We start from the raw sequence: 24,557 nt of genomic DNA, 5'->3' as shown, positions 1-24,557 counted from the left end.
ATTTTACGGTTACTGTAAGGTTACTTATTAATAAAAGCAGTTCCTTGTGTTTATTGCCAATATCTGCAGAAAAGGATTTTGTTAGAATGGGGTTGATTTGCGGATTGGGTGTGCTGGCGGTGGGGAAACAGCTGGATCTAAATCAGCTAGGATAAGTGTTGATGTAAACACATTCACCCTGTTAACCTGTCTGTGCTGAAAAACGTGTATCATTATAAAAAGGGCAAAGGTTACTGTTGACGTGTTCAATACCACGGAATTTCATTAGATTAAAAAACTGAATCACTGCAGAAACATTTTTTTTGTCAATTACTTTTCTGCAGATTATGAAAGACCACTGCAACCCAGAAGACTATGAAAAGAGGTTACTGCACACTCACACTTATGAAAGTTTGTACTTATGAGTATTAAAGACAACTACCTGCAATTACAATTTAATTTTGTGTAAACCTCTAGCAGCATGTCTCCTCCCCGCCCACCCCAAACAAAGGTATAATGCCTCTTTTTAGTCATGTGATGCTGTAACAATAATTTGTACTACAACAATAAAATTTATATGGAACCTTTAATGTTGAAAAACATCCCAAGGCGCTTCACAGAAACGTAATCAGACAAAATTTTACATCGAGCCAAAGAAGGGAATATTAGGAAGGGTGACTAAAAACTTGGTCAAATAAAATGGATAAATAGTAACATGGGGAGGAGAAATGACAAAAGCTGCAAGAGCAACATGTGGAGTCGGGCTTCATCCCCATCGGTGGAATAGGAGGAGAAATACAGAGCCGTCCAAAATCCCAGCATCCCCAAGTCCAGGCCCAGATTTGTTGTGGGAAAGGTTTTAATTCCCTTAGACAGATTCTGTAAAGGAACAAACTTATGAAGCATTAATATCAGTAAATAACTAAGTTTAAACATTCTCAAAACAGCACCTTGTCTGTGCAATTAGCTCATCAATAGAACAGTTTTTAAAATAAATTGGAAACTGCTGAAGGTGCACAGCAGGTTATTCACTATCTGAGAGAGAGTTTACTGCTTTGAGTGTAACCCTTCAAAATCAGAAATTCCTGAAGCAATTTGAACCATTGTTTCTGACTCCCTCACTAATGGCAAGAGCTTAGAAAACACAGACTTCCTTATGTGACTCTCGGACACTGCTGCGGAGGATGTCACGTATCATGTGAAGTATATACCTTGGGGCGTAACTAATGTTATAGACTGTGTCTTTTTTTCTTTTCCATTCTCTTTTTCTGAAAGGGGTAACTCAGGCTGGGTCAGCTCCCGTCAGTGTTTGGCAGCCCTCTACTCAAATGTGTGGCATATATTTGACTCAGAGCTTCAAGACCTATCCTTTCCTCACCTGATATCACAGACACTTTTCAGAATCAAGCACTATCGTAGTTTTCTTCTAGACCAATGGACAGCAGAGCCCTTGACGGGAGGTTTCTTTAAGGTTTTGCCCGTTTTATCACACATCGGTCACAGCATGACATACCCCCTTGCTTTCTTTCTGAGCTGGTGTGGCTTGGAGCTTCCATTCTGTTGATTTTTGAAAGTTTCTGTGTTTCCAGATGTTGGTGCTGGCTTTATTATGCTTAAAAACTGAAATGGGGGAGGGGAGAAATTTCTTAATGCAGCAGCTCCCCATGTGATTTTCTCCATCCTCCCCATTCTACCTTCTGCATGCATGATAAGCAATATATTTATAGGTGGAGGTTACATTTCAATCAAAAAATTAGAAAAACTGCACCTAAACTTCAGTAATCTAACATTCTGATAAGCTGGCCGATTCTTCATTGACTTTTTTTAAAAGCGGGATTATAAATTACTAATTCTCAGCATAAAAGAACAGAACAAATGAGTAATATACTGAGATTTTAAAATAAATTCTAGATAATTAAAATTAACAGCTATCAACATGTGAGCCAACATCTGTATAAAGAAAAAATGACCCAACATTTTGGGTTTAACCCTTCATATGATTGAAATATTTTCTTTAAAAATACTTTCATCTATTAATGACTACTATTGATTTCACACCTCCTGTTTTCTTTAGGGAAGCTTCTGGCTCGTGTTGTAATACAGCAGGCCTCAGGTACCTCCCCATTTGGCCATTCTTTGTGTGAGCTCAGGTAGTGAGTGCTGACAGGCCATTTGGCAATAAAGGACATCACAGCTGAACCTGATCCTGGCTTTAACCAGTGCGCGCATGCACGCACATACCTTGTATGCACGTTCCAGCAAGGAGACACTAGATGGGGATTGAGAGCAGGAAGCCTGACTGGTTGTTTTCCTTCCATAGTCCAGAGACGCTTGGTCAACTGTAGCATCCCAACTGCTCCCAGAGCGGAGATGAGTTAACTCCGACCAAGCCCGGGATAGAAACTAAGAGCTTGTTTTCTGTGTGGCTCCATTGCTTTTCGACAAGCATTGGCCTGAGGTTCCCTATCCGACCGTTAACGTATCACTTACTATGGCCGTACTTTTTTCGGGTATTTCACTTTTTTTGACCTCTTCCCTACATTGTTCTTTGAAAAATGTCTTGTCAGGTCATCCATTTTCCAAACTGGTAATTAAAAAAAATATTATTTCAGAACATACTGCTTAATGGTATAGCAGTCACTATTAATAAATATTAAAATCAAGCTGACAGGGTGTTCAAACCTTTTCAGTTTCAGAAAATATGTAACCCATAGACTGATGCAGCGAATGGGAGCAGTAATGTGCCGTGACATAGAGCAGTGGAATACCAACTGGCACTTGCGGCCTCCCACATACTAATGGACAGATCTTGGCCTTAATGAACCTCAAGTAATTGCTGCATTGTCTCTTTTTATATAATATAATTCAAGTACTCTATTGGCCTGTTTGGATGGTAGGATGTGAACTTGTCAATATTTCAGATGTGCAGTTTGTTGTGACCTTTTTACAAACTTTTCAGAGGCAGGATATTTTAGGATGCCTGCCAGAGAGATAGTGGGGTCCACTCAGTGAATCCTATTTCAGGATTACCACACAAAGCCAAGAAATAGACTCTGCACTGATACACTTGGTTAGCTATGGTCTATGTAACTGCCACCAGCTTTAATCTGGTGATTCAAAACTCTTAACAGTGGAATACGCCTCTTGTGAGCACAGTTTCTGTAAGTCTGGATACCCAAAAAGACTTCTGGTTATCACCGATCAAATGGTGTGTTGTCAGTAAGAGTAAACATTGTGTCAACGACCATGCAGCTGCAGAAAAGTGCTCCAGTGGACACCATTGGTATCACAGTGAGAAGAACATTTCATGAGAAAAAACACATGCCACTGAAGGTAAAAATGCCTTATTGCTGTTGATAGTCGGATGAGAAGCACATCATCCTATCCATATAATAATCCAGAATAAAGGCATAAGAAATGCTAGTGTGTGAGGTGGGCTCACCTAACTAAGTAGTGGGTCCCTGTGTGAACTCACCAGCCAGTCTCTGGATTTAACTCCAATAGAACAGTTGTTACATTACATCAAACCCCTCATGAATGCCTGAAAGCCAAGTTCCCTCAACCAAATGATTGAAGACTAGAAAAGGTACTTCTTGCAGCAATTGCCTCTGATTGATTGTCCATGCTGATTACATGGGAATTCTAAGGGCAACATCACATATTACTGGCCAAATGGTTTTGGAACTGGATTGCTCTCGAATGTTATTTGCTGGACGTATTTGAAAAATCAGATATTTAAAGCAAAATTCTACCAATGAAATGGCATAAAAATGTATAGCCTGTCATTTTACCTATATAAAAAAAAATTGATGGCCAGGAAAAAGCTAGAGTTACACAAATTACGGGTCATTCCTACATCACGGTAACCGTGTAATTTGTTCCATACAAGCCTAAATTTTATATATCAGTAAAAATCTTGTGTTATGCATCCAATTCTTATATCTATAATGGAACTGCTTATGTAAACTTCTCACTGTAATTACACACTCTTGCTAGTGATGGTGCTGTAGTGCCTCAACCTGTACTGCAGGGAAAGTCCTATACTCCAGCCAGCTCTGCTTCCCAAATTGCTGTAACTTTTACTCTTTAACTATAAATAATATAAAATTGACGTACTATATAAAGTTGAGGACAAAATATATGGCTTTAAAATGGGGAATGAATTACATCTATGCGCCTGGGTCAAATTATACCCCACTTCACTTGAAGGCTACAATTGGTCTTCACTCCCTGTGAACATCACGACAGAAGGTTGACTGCAACACATTAAAATTACTGGTAATATTGAATCTTCATAATGTTTTCTGCGTGCTAAATGAATAATGATGCCTGATATCTGAATGAATTACAGGTCACTGGAATTCTGAATTATGATTAGCACTGGACCTTCAAAATCAGGTGATCGCCTTTGAGTTGTATTTACTTATGTTGTTGTGTGGAAAATAAGGCGTATCAGATCTATAGAAGTAATTGCAGCATAGGAACAAAAAGATTTTTTCCATTAGCTCAAAGTATCCCAGGTCGCACTATTAATGTATCATTATTATTCACAGACAAACTACAATTCACGACTAATAATTACTCAAGTTGAAATGCGTGCAATTGTAAAACATCTAAGGGCTGGAGGTGTAGGTGAGGAGGGAAAATGAGAAGCAATTATAGTGAGGAGCGAAAGCAAGAAACTTCTGAAGCCAACAATGTGTTTTAAATTCCTGTTAGATTTCCTAAATGTATTCACTTCTGGTTCACACATGCTTATAAATTTTTCTGTACGTTTTAACCCTAACTAGGCTGTAATTCTTGATTCCAGTGAACTGTACCCAACAGGATAAACAAGAATCAAGTAGAGCAGTAAGGATTTCTCAAAATCCCTGTTGAATTAGTAAAACTTGGGTCGCTAGTTACAATAAGCACTTTTATTTTTTATTATATAGAATGTACATCACAGAAACAGGCCAGTCGGCTCAACTGGTACAATCCGGTGCTTATGCTCCACACGAGCCTCCTCCCACCCCTCTTCATCTAACCCTATCAGCATTACCTTCTATTCCTTTCTCCCTCGTGTTTATCTAGCTTCCCCTTAAATGCATCTTTGCTATTTGCCTCAACTACTCCATGTTGCGCGTTCCACATTCTGACCACTCTCTGGGTAAAGAAGTTCCTTCTGAATTCCCTATTGGATGTTGATTGACAGCATACACCATTTCCCTGTGTGTATGTGTGCATAATAAATAATCTAATTTGAATCTGATTTCACAGAATTAGGGTGCTGATTATAAGCACCTCTTCTTCCCCAGCTCCCCTTTCCCCCAAATGGCTATTCAGTTTAGCAGATAATCTAAACGTGCACAGACACTTTTATGTAGCTTTGAATGCCTACATAGAATTACATAGAATGTACAGCACAGAAACAGGCCAGTTGGCTGTGGATGCTGAGTCATTGAATATATTCAAGGCTGAGATGGATAGATTTTTGGTCTCTAGGGGAATCAAGGGATATGGGGATCGGGTGGGAAAGTGGAGTTGAGGTCGAAGATTAGCCATGATCTGAGTGAATGGCGGAGCAGGCTCGAGGGGCTGTATGGCCTACTCCAGCTCCTATTTCTTATGTTCTAAGACAATAAAAGCTGCATTTACAGTACATTTTTAATCTTTTCTTCTCACCCATTTTTCCCTCTCTCCTGAATGTATTAACTCTTTGGGGTCCAGTTCCACAGGCATCAGCTGGTCTCCGATACCTCATCCAAGTGTATAGGCCTTGACTCGCTTTTATTTGTTTTTATTAATGGGTACGTTTTGGTATTGATTATTTTTTGTACTCTGCATTTTAATGGCAGCATAACTGCACAAGCACAGCAACTGGAGGCTTTCCACTGGCTATTCATTAGGCGGTATAACATTTACAGTTAATTAACGGTGAGAATTTTCACGCTCATTGGTGTGAAAGGGCGAATAAAATTGCTGTAATTGTACAAAACATGCACTGGTAGCATCATCTATTGTTTAATTCCATCACATTCTCCAGCTTTGCCATGCTTTTCTTCAGTGATTGTAAATTGCCATTAATTTCTTACATTATCTGGCACTTTAAGTTTTTAAAAAACATTTGTTAAAGGGTTTTCTGTACCGCGTGTTCACATCTTCAGGTGTCCTCTCGCTGCGTTTCCGAGAGAAGAGCTAATCAGAAGGTAATGAAGCAACAAGTTGTTTGCTTGGCTAATGTCTGTCTTGACGTGTTGCTAAGTTGTTTATCAACAGCAGCTAATCAAAGAGTAATGAGATGTCAACACTAGAAAGTCATTCGTCTCCTCCCAGCGTTCCCTGTCTCCCACTGGAGGACTTTGGTTACATGCCATTTTTAAATAAAAGTTAATGGCTTATAATGCAGTTGCATACAGATGTATTTCAGTGCAGAAAAGTCTCAATTGTAGTTATTTAATTAGCAGTTGAGCAAGAATATAAATTTCATGATTTTCAAAAAGTTTTGATCTTATTCCTCCCCTTTTTCTGCCAAATGTAGCTTCTTGCTGAAGTACAGTTCTGCAGCTACCCATTGCCTTCCAGTACCTCATCCAACTAATAGTTCATCATGTGTGAGCCTAGACTAGGGTTGCCAACCTCCAGGATTGCCCTGGAGTCTCCAGGAATTGAAGATTAATCTCCTGGGCACTGCTGCGAGCAATCCAGGAGGAAAATCATAGGGGAAATTAAAAAAATAACATTTTTTCACACTCTTGGAAAATTTTGTTTGTTAGAGAAATATTGGAAATGGGAAAAATGGGTGTTTGACTATGCAGGGCTGTTGGAGGTCTTGTGATGCAACCTCCAGGAATACGTCCGACCAGAGTTGGACGTAGCCATTGAGTAGGAACACTGGCTGATTTCCCCATAACCCCCAACCCTTGCACTGCTGCCCCAGTGACATTGGTTAAGTCAGCACATTCTTGTCTGTTTGGCTTCACGACTCTGCTTTAATCACCTGAACTGTAGGGACAGCCAGGTTTACTCTCTCGAATCCAACTTTAGAACTTGGTGGAGGAAGATACAGCCATGGCCAACCACAGCACACACGTGTGTCCTCTCCGAGATCACCAGGAACTGGGCAATTACCCCTCTCCCCTATACTCCAGGCTGCTCAGGCGCACTTCATTTCTCAAAGATACACACTCACATTTGTTGCTGTGCCTCTAGCCAACTACTGCCAAACTGAAATTAAATCTTTGCAGGGAGCTGGGGGGGGGGGCGGAGGTGGAAGAAGAGCACCAAGAAATGGTGGCGTGTTTGCAGAGGGACTCTTTGTGAAATAAAATAGGGTACCTGACTCCAAATCGGGTGACACTCGTATTATCCAAGTACATAGAAATTTACCAAATTCAGAGAAGTTATTTTTTTTCCTCCTGTCTCTGATTACATAATTTTTCCTAAATGAGCACTGGTTTGCAAATATTTTCCTCACAACTCTAGGGCCAGACCTGCACAGTAAGAAATTCAACTCCTTGGCTGGTAGTTGTGGACGAGAGAGCAGGCCTGTGAGATTCCAGCAGTGTGACGGGGATTGAGGAAATTACTCTCTTTTTCCATCAAAAAAAATGAGAACATGTGTGGAGATCAGCAGTGAGGTAGGAATTTCCCACCAGTTGAATGTTGTGTTTGACCGGACATGCGGTGAATGATAACTAAACTCTTCAAATATTTTCTGCAGCCATTTTGATTGCTATTCTGGCATTAGAAGAAGAGATCAAAAAAGATATAAATCCATTTAAGATAGAAAGCGGGGTGATAATTAATAAACCAATCAAACTTAGAGAAGATAAATCCCCTGGTCCAGATGGATTGCTTCCATGCATATTAAGAGAAGTTAGGGAAGAGATAGCAGAGGCACTATTACACATATATAAAAATTAATTAGAAAAGGGGAATGGCAGACAGCTAATGTATTCCTATATTTAAAAAGAGAGATAGAAAAAGTCCTGGGAACTATAGACCAGTTAGTTTAACGTCAGTGGTAGGAAAGATAATGGAATCTTTACTCATAGATGTAATAGAAAAACGTTTAGAAAACGAAAATATAATAGTGGTCAGCACGAATTTCAGAAGGGAAAGTCATGCTTGACCAACCTTTATTGAATTCTTTGAAGACGTAACAAAGACACTCCCTTCACTATCACAACTATGGGTTGTTAATCCTTCAGCAATAACTTCCACTTGATTCTAGCCTGAGTGGTTATAAAATAGCAAGTTTAATAGATTGACTTACAACAGAGTTGCACTACAGCTGTCTTCAACATTACATTCAACAGTATTATAGTTATAATACAACTGTCTACAGATTACATTAATGACAAGCAATCAGTACAACCTGATCTGTCTGTGAATCCAGGTAGAGCAGACCTAACCTTCGTGGACTACTTGTGGCAATGGACTTCCGACTGTCCCCTCTTGAGAGCTCTAACTTCTGGGAGGGAGCATGGCCTATCTTTATATTATTCGGCTGTGTTGTTCTGTACATGAGGACCGCTGGTCTTATCTCATGGTCGTAAACCATCCCACTTTGCTAACTCAGTATAAACCATCCTTGGTGTTTTATGACAATGTTAGCATGGCTACCTTATCCCTTATCTCTGCTGCATAAACAGTTTGTTCCACATCAGCCTTGAACATGGCTTCTGCAAAGTCTACTGTTTTACGCAGCTTGTCACTGTTTTCAGATTATCAGGATGTGGTTTCTTAGCATCTCTTGTTTTGGTTTAAACCACCTTCTGACGTTATAGCATCTAGAAATGGGCCATCACTTGACCTTTGGGTGTTTATTGTTCTGAAGTTTCAGCATGCTCTGTCTCTTACAAACTGTCTTTCACACACACACCAAGACATGACCACCCCCCCCACCACCACCACCACCACCTCCTATTAACACCTGCCCTCTTGCTTAAGATGCCTAGATGCCTGGAAGCTTTATGTGAGCCATGCTTGGCTTTAAACCATATTCTTACAATGTAATATATTTGGATTTTCAAAACGCCTTCGATAAGGTACCGCATAGTAGACTCATGGCTAAGATCAGAGCATGTTGAGTCAGGGTGCAAGTAGCGGAATGGATAGCAAGTTGGCTACAGAACAGAAAACAGAGAGTAGGGGTTAAAGGTAGCTACTCAGACTGGCAAAAGGTGGGAAGTGATGTTCTAAAAGGATCGGTTCTGGGACCACTGTTGTTCACCATTTACCCAAACGATTTGGACTCAGGAATCGGAAGTAGAATTTCAAAATTTGCAGACGACACTAAGTTGGGGGTATAGTAAATAATGAGGAGGACTGCAACAATATACAAGACGACATTAATAAACTGCAGAATAGGCATATAATTGGCAAATTAATTTCAATATAGATAAGTGTGAGGTGTTGCATTTTGGTAGGAAGAATAAGGAAGACACATACTGCTCGGATAATAAGAGTCTAAAGGGTAGAGGTGCAAAGGGATCTCGGGGTGCAGAATCAGCAAAAGTAGTGACAGAGATTAATGAGGCCATTAAAAAAAAGCAAACCAAGCACTGGGGTGCATTTCTAGAGGGATAGAATTGAAAAGCAGAGAAGTTATATTAAACTTGTATAGAACCTTGGTTAGACCACACTTGGAGTACTGTGCTCAGTTCTGGTCTCCATATTATTAAAAGGATATAGAGGCACTGGAGCAGGTACAAAAAAGATTCACAAGGATGATACCAGAACTGAGAGGATATACTTATCAGGAAAGGCTGAACAGGCTGGTGCTCTTTTCTCTAGAAAAGAGAAGGCTGAGGGGTGACCTGATAGAGGTCTTTAAGATTATGAAAGGGTTTGATAGGGTTGATGCAGAAAAGACGTTTCCACTTGTTGGGGAGATCAAAACTAGGTGCCATAAGTATAAGATTGTCACTAATAAATACAATAGGGAATTCAAGAGAAACTTCCACAAGGGGTTGTTAAAGGTTATAGCATTTAAGGGGAAGCTAGATAAGCACATGTGGGGTAGAAAGAATAGAAAGATATGCTGATAGGGTTTGGTGGGAGGAGGCTCGTGTGGAGCATAAACATGACATCGACCAGTTGGGCCGAATGGCCTGTTTCTGTGCTATCGATGCTATGTAATTCTATGTAATAGTCTACTTCTTGTAATGTGTTGTGTATGGAAAGGATGCCAATGTAATTTTACATTTAAGAGTTAATAGAAAAGTTGAATCAAACTTTGTAATGAGCTGCGCATAAAGGGCGTTTCATCCTAATGTACGTTCTAACCAGACTCTGCCTATAAAACATAATCAATTGTATTGATGAGACGAGGCTGATCCATTAACCTCGAATTTTTGGGCAGCATGTGAGTATTACACCCAAGTGCTGTTTCCATAAAAGCATGGAGTGATATGAGCAAACCCTTTTAAAAAAGAATATATAAAAAGAAAGGAATTCTGCTTTCTTCTGACCTGGAGCTGAGAATGTACAAGCACCTGCCAGTCATCAGCTTCCCTTACCAATGGCAATTGACCTCAAATTTTGGCTACTTACAGCAATTAGGCTTTGTGACTTTACAGTGACAGGCCATATTAAACATAACTCCACTTTAGTGGCAGAATAATGCATTCTGTGTTACATTGTATAGTGCTCCTGTTGTGAGACGTTAGGAGAGGAGGCTGACATCACAGGCAAAAAGGTAGGTTTTCTGGAGGCCTTTGAAGATGGAGAGGGGTGTTGGGACTTGGCGGCCAAACCTTCTGCCACTGATGGTAGAATGGTGGTCGGAGGAGGATGCACAGTGGATTGGAGGCGGAAAACCAGAGGAAATTGGTTTGGATTACAGTGATCAACATGTCAAATGAATTTCCAGGTAGGGTAGCGGAGAGAAAAGCCTTGCTATCATTTAAGAGACCGTTGGATGCTCTGATGGAGGGACTGTAGGTTCTCCAGATGGGCCCAATGGCTTTCCTGATCTGTATCTATCTTGCCCCAGCAAATCCACTAAGTGAATAGTGCCAGGAACTAAAATTAACAGAGCTGAGGAGAAACTGAGACAGATTCTGAGGCAATGCAGTGCAACTGAGAACAAGGGAAAAGAGAGTATCTTGTGAGGAATGGGAAGTGAGAAAGACTCGCTCACAAGGATAATATCTCTGGATAGTGGCATTGATTGTCCTGTTGATTAGGGTTCCTCTCACTTGCTAATCTATCTCTTCCTTCACCCACACATTCGCAGATTCAGTCTGTTTACTTTGATGCAAATTGTGTATTTTCCAGCCAAATAAACATTCAAACAATTTTATTTCAGATGTCACTTGTTTCTCATTCTATTTCTCCAGTTCTTTTCATGCTTTAAGTGCAGAATTCCCAGATCTACTGGAATCCTAGAATTAACAGAAATCCTGGATCACAAATGGAAGTGGCCAAGAAATGGTGAGCTCTGGAACAGTGTTTTGTGTCCAATTTTAAAATAGTAGGAAAGATTCTTGAGTATTTTCTCGGATCAATCTCGATGATTTTATTATAGTTAAAACGTTAAGACAGCATTCTTGGCAGGACTTTTACTGGGAAAGGGGAAAAGGAGGGTGAGTCAATGTCAAGTGAAAGACTGAGAAGACGAGAGAGAAATGAGTAACAGAAGAGAAGAGGGAACAAAAAAAAAAGGAAAGGATCAACATTGAGCTGGGAAACACGGAATCAAAAGAGACAAAGTGGAGGAAGAAACAAGATTGAGAGCAAAATGGCAGAACGAGCCTGAGGCAGGAGAACAACTAGGGCTCCTGCTGGCTGACCTCAATCTCTCAGCACTGTGACTGCCGTTAAAAATGCCCTACTTGATTCCACTCCATCTTACTGCATCTGCACCTGGCACAGACTCTCAGATAATTGCATCTAAGTAGCACCCTTGTGGAGCAAATTGCCAACCTGGTTTAATCGGTGTCACGTGTTGATTGACGGAGTGACTGGCCATTTTACCCTCGTTCTAATTCACTGATTGAACCTTTAATAAAACATATATTTCTACCAAATGTTACTATTCATTTGTTATTATTCCTCTGCATTTTATGGTCTAATGATATAAGAATAGTATAGTCAAAATGTTATATAAAGCAGAATATTTTTAATGTTGAGTTTGCTTCCAAATTTGTGGTGACAGCTGTACAGATTTGATTGCTTTTCCTAAAAAGTCAAAGTAATTGAGGAAATATTAATTCTAGCTCTTAACAGGACAGATCTGAACCCAAGCACTGGAATAATGTCAGCGAATATTTTATTTCGGCACTCAAGTGTAGGATATTCTGTACTATTTTTGTCCCATTTAAATACATAACGACTTACTGGGCTGAGATTCTGCATATTAGTTAACTTATTGTAGACCAGGGATCAAACATGACTGAATTTCACACTGGTGGTTATTTTCCCACTGAGCCAATGTAACTTAAACAAAAAAACTGGTGTATTTTTAAATAAAATACGGATGAGGTTATTGTTTGAAAGAGAATGGTGAACCAGTGTCTAGCAGCAGGTCACTTACTTTCAAATGCGAATGTCATGACTGTGATCAATAGAGAGCTTCAGTCACAATTTTAATCATATATTTCAAGATATTTGTATAGGAAATTAGCACTTTAAATTCCGCTTATGATCCAAATTTGACCAAATACGTAAGAGCACCAGGAACAGAGGTGAACTGTTGGCTGAGAGTCAGGAATGCGTTTGTATGCTGATTTTTAACTACAACCTGTTAATCTGCTGACTTGATCCTGTGAATGGTCAATTATGTTAAATGGGTGACAGATGGCTTTGTAGCTAGAAGTTGGCCCATTTGATTTTTTGAAAAGTTGCTTCTGGAAATATTTCTCTTGGCATTTGCATAGTTATCCGTCTGTCGAATCGGAGTGATCACCTTATTGAACACCTTTTGATAATGTATATACATGACATCTCCTGTATTTATATACCTGAAACAACCCTTCAACATCCCATGGTACTATATGAAGAAGAGCAGGGGAGTTCTCCTGATGTTCCAGCCAACATTTATCATTTAATCAACACCACCAAAAAATTAACTGGTCATTCATCTCAGTGCTGTTTGTGGGACCTTGCTGGACGAAATTGGCTGCTGCATTTGTTTACATATTAGTGAGTATACTTCAAATTAATTGGCTGTAAAACACTTTGGGATATCCTGAGGATGTGAAAGGTGTTATATAAATGCAAATTCTTTCTTTAATGCTTATGAACTTTGACTATGGTCTTTCACTGTGAAGACACTTACCTCCCTGAGCCAAGCACTCAGGTGCTGATTTCCTCTCTTCCAGACTGTACTAACTAGATCCTGATACAGAAGCATAAAGGCCAGTAGCAGAAAACTGTGGTCACTTTGTTGAAACCAGACTGCTGGCTTCATTTTTATCATTTTTATCATGCAGCCCCTTATTTTTCACCTGAATCCTTCCTTTATTAGTTTCCTTCGAGGGGGGAAAAGAAAGAGTTTGTTCACAATTCTTGGAGTTTCCTATTTGATTTAACCAATATCCTGCTATGGACCTTGTAGCTCAGCTGATCTATGGGAACAGCTGTGTAGAGAATTATTTTTGATGCAGGAAGGTACTGTTCAAACTTCACTAAGCGTTCACCGTTAGAAAAATAATCTGATATTATCAGAGGCTGTGTCTTGGCAGAGAGTGGAGCTTTAAGAATTAAGAGGTCTTGGAGCATCCGTATGCAACGCAACTGTAGAAAGGGCAGGTCAGGGAGTTTACTTATCTATAGAGATGTGCCTGTAATGACCTACATAGTTTTAATGCAAAAAAGGACTTGCGGCACATTCTTTTCCAGTATTGATGGTGATAAAAGAAAAGTCTGTTTTTAAAAAAATGTCATAGCTTCCATGAATACTGCTTCCAACAGGAAGGGAAGGGTACAATGTACTTGTCTGTGGTTTGCAAACCATGGAATGAATAAGAGCTGTTTTTATTATGGAAGGAGATGCATTACACAGGAACATTAGGAACAGGAATAGGCCATTCAGCACCTCGGGATTGTTCCGGCATTCAGTTAGATTATGGCTGATCAGAACCTCAACTCCATTTACCCACCTTTGTTCCATATCCCTTGATACTCTTATCTAACAAAAATCTATCCATCTCAGTCCTGAAAACTTCATAGCCTTTAGGGGGAGAAAGTTCCAAATTTTTACTGCTCTTTGTGAAATAAAAGTGCTTCCTGAATGGCGTAGTCCTTAAGATTATGTCCTCTTGTTCTTGATTCCCCCACTAGAGGAAATAGTTTCTCTGTATTTACCCCATCAAATCCTTTTAACATTTTAAATATCTTGATCAGATCACCCCTCCAGCTTCTAAACACAAGGGAATACAAGTCAACTTTATGTAACCTGTCTCCATAATTTAACCCTCTAAACCCCGGTATCATTACATAACTATAATCTACAGAAAGCAGTAATCCTATACAGATTGAATCCCTCTAATCTTGCAATGATACAAATGTAATTCTTCAGTGAGGAGAACATCATACCGCAACTAAATGGAGAAGCCACGATACACCTTCAGATAAATAATAAAAACACATCCACAGCCAACGGGTCTATCATTGGAAATAACACTGCTATCTAAACATTAGAGGAAATGATGGCTGGGTGACATTGCATTAAAAATCTCATCCAGAGATTCAGACAACAATAATCAGCTTTTTTGCATGGGCACAGCAGTGAGGACCAGGTTATTCCCAAATTATCACATTAAAGGTTTCCAACTCTGCTCCTTCCAATCAGCTCTGGCACAGCTTAATTCCCCAGCCACATGTCCTTGACAATTAATTCTCAATTCTCTGCCCTACTTTCTTGAAGACAGTGATGCTAAGATACAGTTCTGTTTCATCTCGTGAACTTGAATTGCATGTGTCAGTAGGCTATTGAACCATGGGGGACATCACAAGCCCCATCGACATGACCAACAAGACATCCATACATGCAAATTTTGCAGGCGGAATCACTGGAACAGCAAATCTGGCTGATTACAATTGACCCATGCTTACATAGAATGTATAGCACAGTACAGGCTATTTGGCCCAACTGATCTATGCCGGTGTTTATGCTCCATACGAGCCTCCTCCCACACTGCTTCATCTAACCCCATCAACACATTCTTCTATTCCTTTCTCCCTCATGTGTTTATCTAGCTCCCCTTAAATGCATCTGTGCTAGTTACCTCAACTACTCCTTCTGGTAGCAAGTTCCACATTCTAACCATTCTCTGGGCAAAGACATTTCTCCTGAATTCCCTATTGGATTTATTAGTGACTATCTTATATTTACAGTCCCTAGTTCTGGTCTCTCCTGTAAATGGAAACATCTTCTCTATGTCTAACCTATCAAACCCCTTCATAATCTTAAAGACCTCGAACAGGTCACCCCTCAGTCTTCTCTTTTCCAGAGAAAAGAGCCTTAGCCTGCTCAATCTTTCCTGATAGGTATAACCTCTCAGTTCTGGTATCATCCTAGTAAATCTTTTTTGCACCTTCTCCAGTGCCTCTATATCCTTTTTATAATATGGAGACCAAAACTGTTCACATTACTTCAAGTGTGGTCTAACCAAGGTTCTATACAGGTTTAACATAACTTCCCTGCTTTTCAATTCTATCCCTCTAGAAATGAACCCCAGTGCTTGGTTTGCTTTTTTATGGGCTTATTAACCTGCGTTGCTACTTTTAGTAATTTGTGTATCTGTACCCCTAGATCCCTCTGTTCCTCTATCCCATTTAGACTCTTATTATCCAAGCAGTATGTGTCCTCCTTATTCTTCCTACCAAAATGCAACACCTCACACTTATCTATATTGAAATTCATTTGCCAATTACACACCCATTCAGCGGTTTATTAATGTCTTCCTGTATTTTGTCGCAGTCCTCCTTCACTATACACCCCAATTTGGTGCCACCCACAAACTTTGAAATTGTACTTCCAATTCCCAAGTCCGAATCGTTTATGTAAATGATGAACAACAGAGGTCCCAGCACCAATCCTTGTGGAACATCACTTCCGATCTTTTGCCAGACTGAGTAACTACCGTGAACCCCTACTCTCTTTTCTGTTTTGTAGACAGCTTGCTATCCATTCTGCTACCTATCCCCTGACCTTAGTCGTAAGTCTACTATGCGGTACCTTATCAAAGGCCATTTCAAAATCCAAATATATTACATCTACTGCATTACCCTTGTCCACCCTTTCTGTTACTACTTCAAAAAATTCAATAAGGTTGGTCAAGCATGAAATTTCAAATCCATGCTGACTATTCTTTATTATATTTTCAGTTTCTAGATGTTTTTCTATTACATCTTTGTGTCAGGATTCCATTATCTTTCCTACCACCGACATTAAGTTAATTGGTCTATAGTTCCCTGGACTTGTTCTATCTCTGTTTTTAAATATAGGAATCACATTAGCTGTCCACCAGTCCTCTGGCACTATTCACTTTACTAATGAGTTTTTATATATATGTAATAGCGCCTCTGCAATCTCTTCCCTAACACCTTTTAATATGTGTGGATGCAATCCATCTGGACCAGGGGTTTTCTCTAAGTTTGATTAGTTTATCAATTATTTCCCTCTGTTCTATCTTAAATGTCTTTATCTTTTTTGATCTCTTCTTCTAATGTCATGTCCACCATGTTAGTCTCCCTGGTAAATACTGAGACAAAGTAATTATTTAATATTTCTGCCATTTTGCTGTCATTACCTGTGAGTTTATCTTGTGCATCCCTTAGTGGCCTTACCCCATTCTGATTTTTCTTTTGTTATTTATGTGTCTGTAGAATACTTTACTATTTCTTTTTATATTCCTTGATAATTTAATTTCATAGTTTCTCTTTGCCTTCCTATTTTTTTTATGATGTGGAGATGCCGGTGATGGACTGGGGTTGACAAATGTAAAGAATCTTACAACACCAGGTTATAGTCCAACAATTTTATTTGAAAATCACAAGCTTTCAGAGATTATCTCCTTCGTCAGGTGAGTGTGGGATTCCTTGAACATTTCGCATTTATAGTCAGCGAACAATACCTGGTGATTACAGATAATCTTTCCAACTGCCCGTTGTCAAGGCAATCAAAGTGGACATTCAGCCACCGATCTTCGGGTAAGCGTTCTCCAAGGCAGCCTTCGAAACACACGACAACGCAAAATCGTCGAGCAGAAATTGATAGCCAAGTTCCGCACCCATAAGGACGGCCTCAACCGGGATCTTGGGTTCGTGTCACGCTACACGTAACCCCACCAGCGAATAAAAGTTATCTGTTTTTAATTCAACGGGTCATTCTCTGTCTTTCTCTTCCTTTCGGATGTTTCTCCCTCTCTCTCTCTGTCTGTCTTGTGTTCTGGCCGTTTGTATATTCGGTGGTCCTGTAGGTAACACCTCTCTGTCTGAACACTTTGATTGCCTTGACAACGGGCAGTTGGAAAGATTATCTGTAATCACCAGGTATTGTTCGCTGACTATAAATGCAAAACGTTCAAGGAATCCTACACTCACCTGACGAAGGAGATAATCTCCGAAAGCTTGTGATTTTCAAATAAAATTGTTGGACTATAACCTGGTGTTGTAGGATTCTTTTTTTTTATGACTTTTTTCATAACCTTTTCGTATTCCCTTTTGTTGTCTATGTACATAGTGTATGCCTTTTTCTTTAGTTTCAATTTTGCCCTTATTTCTTTATTCATCCATGGTGTGTCATTACGGCTAGTTCGTTCTTGCTTTTTAATGGGACATTTTTCTCCTGGACTCTATTGATCACCATTTTAAATGTTTCCCACTGCTGTTCTATTTCTTTGTTCGTCAGTAAATTTTTCCAGTTTATTTTCCCTAATTCCATTCTCATCCCCTTAAAATCAGCTTTTTTCCAATTTATTACTTTGGTCTTTGCCTTACTTATGTCCTTCTCAATCTTTATCTTAAACCTTATTATGTTGTGATCACTATGAACATACGAATTAAGAGCAGGAGTATTGCCTAGATGTTCCACGAGCTTACTTCTCTTATCTGTTCTGGTACATTTCCCATTACTAGATCCAGCAGTGCTTCCTCTAGTTGGGCTTTTTATATACTGGATAAGAGAGGAGTCCTGCACACATTGTAAAAACTCCATTCCCTGTACCCCTTTACCTATCTCTTCTTGCCAGTTTATTTGGGCATAGTTAAAATCTCCTATGATTATTATTATTTGTCCTTTACTCATTTCACATATTTGCTTACATATTTTTTCCTCCACCTCCATTCCACTATAAGGTGGTCTATAGGATACCCCTATTGGCGTGATCGGTCCCTTATCTTTTATTTCAAACCATATGGATTCTGTTTCGATCCTTCAGTTAGTTATGTCCGTTCTGTCTACTGCCATCATGTTATCTCTAATAAGTACAACTATTCCACCCCTTCTTCCTTCCCTATCCTCTCTGATTATGTTATAACCTGCAATATTTAGTTGCCAGTCCTGTTCTTTATGTAGCCATGTTTCAGTTATTCCTGCTACATCTGGTTATTTGCTATGGATTATTGCCTCCAATTCTCCCATTTTATTTTGGACATTGCTATAATTCGCCTTTAATAGTTCCTTTTGATTTATTTTTAACAGTCCTTTTATACTTCTGTTTTATAACTCTTTGTTCCTTGACCGTTTGTATTCTTTATTCCTTACCCTGGTCTGACCTATACACTCATTTCCTGTTTCTTTAGGGTTTTGTTATTGCTACCAGATCCTTCTCCCATCTTGCTAGTTTATATAACCTAGAATTATGGTTTGAGTTGGCCCCCTCCTATTTCTCATCGACATGCTGCCCCTCGGCGACATCATTCGAAAACACGTCAGATTCTACATGTAAGATGACGACACCCAGCTTTACCTCATCACTACCTCTCTTGACACCTCCACTGCCTTTCATTTGTCACACTGCTTGACCAGCTGGATGAGCAAAAATTTCCTCCAACTAAATATTGGGAAGACCGAAGCCATTGTCTTTGGCCCTCGCCGCAAACTCCATCCCTCTCCCTGGCCACTGTCTGAGGTCGAACCAGACCATTCGCAACCTTTGCGTTCTAATTGACCCTGTGATGAGCTTCCGACCACATATCCGCTGCATCACCAAGACCGCCTACTTCCACCTCCGTAACATCGCCGCCACCGCCCCGCCTCAGCTCATCTGCTGCTGAAACCCTCATCCATGCCTTTGTTATTTCTAGACTCGACTATTCCAATGCTCTCCTGGCCGGCCTCCCATCTTCCACCCTCAATAAACTTGAGCTCATCCAAAACTCTGCTGCCCGTATCCCGACTCGCACCAAGTCCTGTTCTCCCATCACCCCTGTGGTCACTGACCTACATTGGCTCCCAGTCCAGGAATGTCTCGATTTTAAAATTCTCATCCTTGTTTTCAAATCCCTCCATGGCCTCATCCCTCGCTATTTCTGTAATCTCCTCCAGCCTCTGAGATCTCTGCTCTCCTCCAATTCTGGCCTCTTGCGCATCCCTGATTTTAATTGCTCCACCAATGGCGGCCGTGCCTTCAGCTGCCTAGGCCTCAGCTCTGGAATTCCCTCCCTAAACCTCTCCGTCTCTCTACCTTTCTCTTCTCCTTTAAGATGCTCCTTAAAACTTACCTCTTTGACCAAGCTTTCGGTCACCTGTCCTAATATCTCCTTATGTGGCTCGGTGTCAAATTTTGTTTGATAATGCTCCTATAAAGCACCTTGGGACGTTTTACTACATTGAAGGCACTATATAAATGTAAGTTGTTTTTGTTGTTGAGTTGCTCATTGTCTTACTGAGCCATCTATACTAGTATTAAGTAACAGTGCAATCTACTGAAATACAGTGGCTGTATTAATACATTTATTCCATAGTTTTATTTTTTTGCACTATTTTAATAAAAGGTAAGAAAAATCTGCATGTCGCAATTGTTTATAATTTGATATGTTTTACTAAATTCCCTGTCATTCAGACATCCTCAGCCTTGTATCTAGTACGGAACATTGCTTTGAAGTAAACTCAGTCATCTATCATTCATTTTAACTTTAGTTCTATAGTTTCAGCTACTGCAAACAACCCTCCTCTTGCCTCCACTCCAAGTAACCATATCTTTCAAAAGTGAAAATTTTAGTCTACTTCAGCTCAGCATCTAAAAGATCTCCTTCGAGTCCAGCAGTGTCGAAGCTTTTTGTCTTTGTGGGTTACCTAGGTGCTTACCATGGAGCCAGATAATGGATAGAATTTTCTGAGCCCCATGTCAGCGGCAGGACATGGTGTGCAGCAGATGATGGGTTATTGGAAAATTGCAGGTGCAGTCGGGGTTTTCTGTCTGTTGACATTAAATGTTTCCAACACCTGGTGAGCCCAGCATCTACCACTTGTTAGGCAGTCCACCCAGACAGAGGTGACTTATCCACCTTTCAAGTGGCTTCTGCACATGAGCCAGGGATGTGGATTTCTCCAGCTTTCCCCAGTAAAAAGAAACAAAGACAATAATCTCTTTCCACCTGCAGTAAATAATTTAAAGTGGCTACAATGCTGGAAAGCTATAAACTCCCATTAAGAAATATTAAAACCTAAAGGGGCCTATTTTTTCTACAGGTGTAAATCGAGTCTAAATAGTTAAGAACTGTGCCAATCGTAGATGCATTTATGGGGAAGCTAGATAAGCACACGAGGGAGAAAAAAAACAGAAGGGTATGCTGTGATAGGGTTAGATAAAGTAGGGAGGGAGGAGTCTCGTGTGGCGCATAAACGCCGGCATAGACCAGTTTGGCTGAATGCCCTGTTTCTGTGCTGTAGACTTGATGTAATCTCACCAGAATGGTAATGTGCTAATAGCACTCAAGTTTCGTGGGTCAGCCTGTTTGTGTAATTATTCACAGATCCAATTTGGCAGATGTGGGGAGCATAGAAATGGTGGGAGTGGAAACTTCCATGTAAATGAAATTAAAAGAGAGGGGGACAATTAAAGGAGATGTCACAATAATGAAAACAACTGGCACAAAGACAGCTGAAGTAACAGCAGAAAAAAGAAAAACGGGGCAGAAACAGCCTAAAAACTAGTGAATGAGTTTTCTAACTGGCCATTAAACTTACTTCCATATCCAACTCAACCTCTCGTAACTGAACACCCAGTTATAAGACATGTGAGGCATTCTTACATCACTCTTGTACCATTTGATTACGATAATGAACCCTCAGCCTCTTTTGGCTGAGCGCTTCCACAGCCCACCCCCGACCCCAAAAATGCATGTCATACGTTAAAGGGGAAAAGATTCGACATTGGGGTTTCCATCCCTTTTTCCATGTTATATCACCCCTGTTAACTGGTGCATAAGACCAGAATCAGTCCCCAAGTCTTTTATGAAATAAACCAAGGCAATTCTCCAATCCGACTATATTACAAAAATACCAAAGTACCTTTGAAACCTGCAAGGCATTGCACACACACTGGCACTTCTATAACACATAGGAGTGCTGATTTGGACTAGTGACTTGGAGTTATTCAAAATACAGTTGGATGCTGTTGTTAGGATTATGGAGGGATGAGCTTGAATGGGAGAGGTAGAACTAGAAGGCATAGTCGCAGGATAAGGGGTCGGCCATTTAAGACTGAGCTGAGGAGGAATTCCTTCACTGAGGGTTGTGAATCTTTGGAATTCTCTACCCTAGAGGGCTGTGAATGCTGAGTCATTGAGTGTTTTCAAGGCTGAGATAGATAAATTTTTGGACTTTAGAGGAAACAAGGGATATGGGGATCGGGAAAGTGGAGTTGAGGATGAAGATCAGCCATGATCTGATTGAATGGTGGTGCAGGATCAAAGGGCCTTATGGCCTTCTCCTGCTCCTATTTCTTATGTTCTTAGGTAGGATACCAGAGGAATGAGCTTCAATGGGAGAGGTAGGGTACCAGAGGAATGAGCTTCATTGGGCTGAATGTCCATTTTTGTCCTTGACTTTTGCATTCTTGTGTGTGAATGGTCAGTTTTACTTCACTCCAACGGTGACCAAAACTGGCAGCTCACTGTGTATAACTGAGGCATCAGGCAATCAGCTGCATTCCTATAACATAAACATGCCTTGAAATCTGTGGCCATTCCATGTTAAAATAGTGTCGCTTCAATATATATTAACAAGGTCCTAAAACACAATTCAGTGCAGTCTAGGAGAGTGTCAGTTTGACTCGATGGTAACACTCTTGCGTCTCAGGGTAAAGGCTGTGGTGAAAGGTTGAGCAGGGCTTGAGCTTGTAATCTAGGTGACAGTTCAGTGCAGTACTGAGGGAGTGTTGCATCGTTGGAAGTGGCGTAGTTTCAGATGAGAAATTAAACAGAGGCCCCATCTGCCCCCTCAGGTGGATGTAAATGATCCCATGGCACTTTTTTGAAGAAAAGCAAGGAAGTTTTCCCGATGTCCTGATCAATATTCATCCCTCAATCAAAATAGATTAACTGGTCATTATCTCATTGCTGTTTGTGGGATCTTGTGTGCAAGTTGGATGCTGTTTGCTTACAAAAAAAAGTGACTATACTTCACAAAGTAATTAATTGGCTGTGAAACATTTTTGGAGTCCTGAAAACATGAAAAGTGTTGTATAAATGCAAGACCACTTACGTGTTTGTCCACATAAGAACAATGAGTACACTTCCAAAATAATTCATTCCATCCAAAGCGATTTGAGGTATCCTGAGAGTGGTATTTCTTATGTTGTTATTGTTGGAGGTGCATCTTTTGGATGACAGGCTAAATCAAGATAGTGGTTCAGGGTGATGTTAAGGATCCTATGGTACTATTTGAAGAGCAGGGAATTCTACCAGTGTTTTTGCTGAAAATTCCTCCCTCAATCATTACCACCAAAAACAGATTAACACATCATTGACCTCATATCTGTTTGCAATTTCTGATTTAGGAACAATTCAGCATTTTTCCTTAGCAGGATGCATGATAAATTGAAAGTTTTGAATGTATAAGATGGTACGGCCTCACTGAAACCATACTGAAAAATCAGAACTATGAAATATGCACATTTAGAAAATGTTTCAAATGTAGTTGCCAAGCAGCCCGATCTAATGCTTTTTAAATGTTGCTTTTCTTGTTTACTGTGAGGAATATTCCAGTGGAGGATGATGAAATGGTGTCTGATTTTGCTTCTCCCTGTCCTTCTGTGCCAGTGATCTACAGCCACCTTGGAGGCTAAACCTGAGCCCAATACATCTGCCCAGGTGGCTGGTTTCAACAACTTGTCTCTGAATGACTTTGATCAGGAAGAATTTGCTAAGGAATGCGTTCTTTCCCAAACGCACAAAGCAAAGTGGAGACACAGTGAACCTTTTTGGAAAGAAAGGAGGACTGTGCCTATTTTCCTGACAGCAGGACGAGCACGCTTCACCGGTAGTTGGCAGTGAGGGTTAGCATTTACAACTCGGAGTGACATAAAATCTACAAAAGTATAATACAGTATCAAAGTTACAATTACATTTCAAACTCACAGACTGTAATAAGATGCGAACCGTTATTATAACTCATCCACACGACACAAGAATCTACTATTGATGGAAGTCTCAGAAACACAGTCCAATAATTATAATTTAGATGAAACCAGGCACATTTTCACTTCAACATTCAGCCAAGGGATTGAGAATGAAAGAAACCATCCATTATCATTTAATATTAGGCAGCGTTTATATTAGTGTCAGCTCGCCTCGCAGTTCAAGCCCCACTCCAGGATGTGCACGTAGTTTACACCGACACTTCAGTACAGAGGGAGTGCTGTGTTGCTGGAGATGAGCAGTTAAAGCAAAGCCTTACCTGTCTGTTCAGGGGCATGTAAAAGATCTGGTACTGTTCAGAGAAGAGCAGGGAGTTCTTCCTGGGGTCCAGGCCAAAATTCCTCAATCAACCAGCATCACCAAAAATGAATAAGTTGGTCATTCATCTTATTTCCTGTTTGTGGGGGTCGTGTTTGTCCACGTAAGAACAGTGAGTACACTTCCAAAGTAATTCATTAGATCCAAAGCACCCCTGAGAGTGGTATTTCTTATGTTGTTATTGTTGGAGGTGCATCTTTTGGATGACAGGCTAAAGATAGTGGTTCAGGGTGATGTTAAGGATCCCATGGTACTACTTGAAGAGCAGGGAGTTTGACCAGTGTTTTTGCAGAAAATTCCTCCCTCAATCATTACCACCAAAAACTGATTAACACATCAATGACCTCGTATCTGTTTGCGGCATTCTGCTGACTGCAACATAACTGCTGCATTTACCTACATTGCAGTCACTGCACTTCAAAGTAATTCATTGTATGTGAAGCACTTTGAGACATCTCAATGAGATATGATAAGGTACAATACAAATGCAAACCTGTCTTTCATCTCTTTGTTACCTCTGTTCCAAAGAATCCTGAGTGTGAAGGCTGAATTTTCCTTTTCCCACTCCTACAGGGTCATAGCGGAATTCCACCCGCCATCCTAATCTCGCCGTGCCCCCGACCTAGTTTCCTGGATTGGGGGTCATTTGCTGTTCACGGCAGGCTTCCCACCAGCAAACG

At 40.3% G+C, this 24,557-nt stretch overlaps 1 long non-coding RNA gene across 1 annotated transcript; it reads right to left on the bottom strand.

Moving 5' to 3' along the window:
* Positions 1-584: 584 nt before the first annotated feature.
* Positions 585-24,133, bottom strand: LOC137342047 (uncharacterized). The gene is made up of 3 exons (XR_010967187.1): positions 23,819-24,133; positions 2,470-2,563; positions 585-858 (listed from the first exon to the last, which is right to left on the bottom strand). It is a non-coding gene; the product is annotated as an uncharacterized lncRNA (long non-coding RNA).
* Between the last annotated feature and the right edge of the window lie 424 nt (positions 24,134-24,557).

This window comes from Heptranchias perlo, chromosome 25 (genome assembly GCF_035084215.1).
Source record: "Heptranchias perlo isolate sHepPer1 chromosome 25, sHepPer1.hap1, whole genome shotgun sequence".
Taxonomy (NCBI): Eukaryota; Metazoa; Chordata; class Chondrichthyes; order Hexanchiformes; family Hexanchidae; genus Heptranchias; species Heptranchias perlo.
This window is presented reverse-complemented; position numbering and strand designations above follow the sequence as displayed.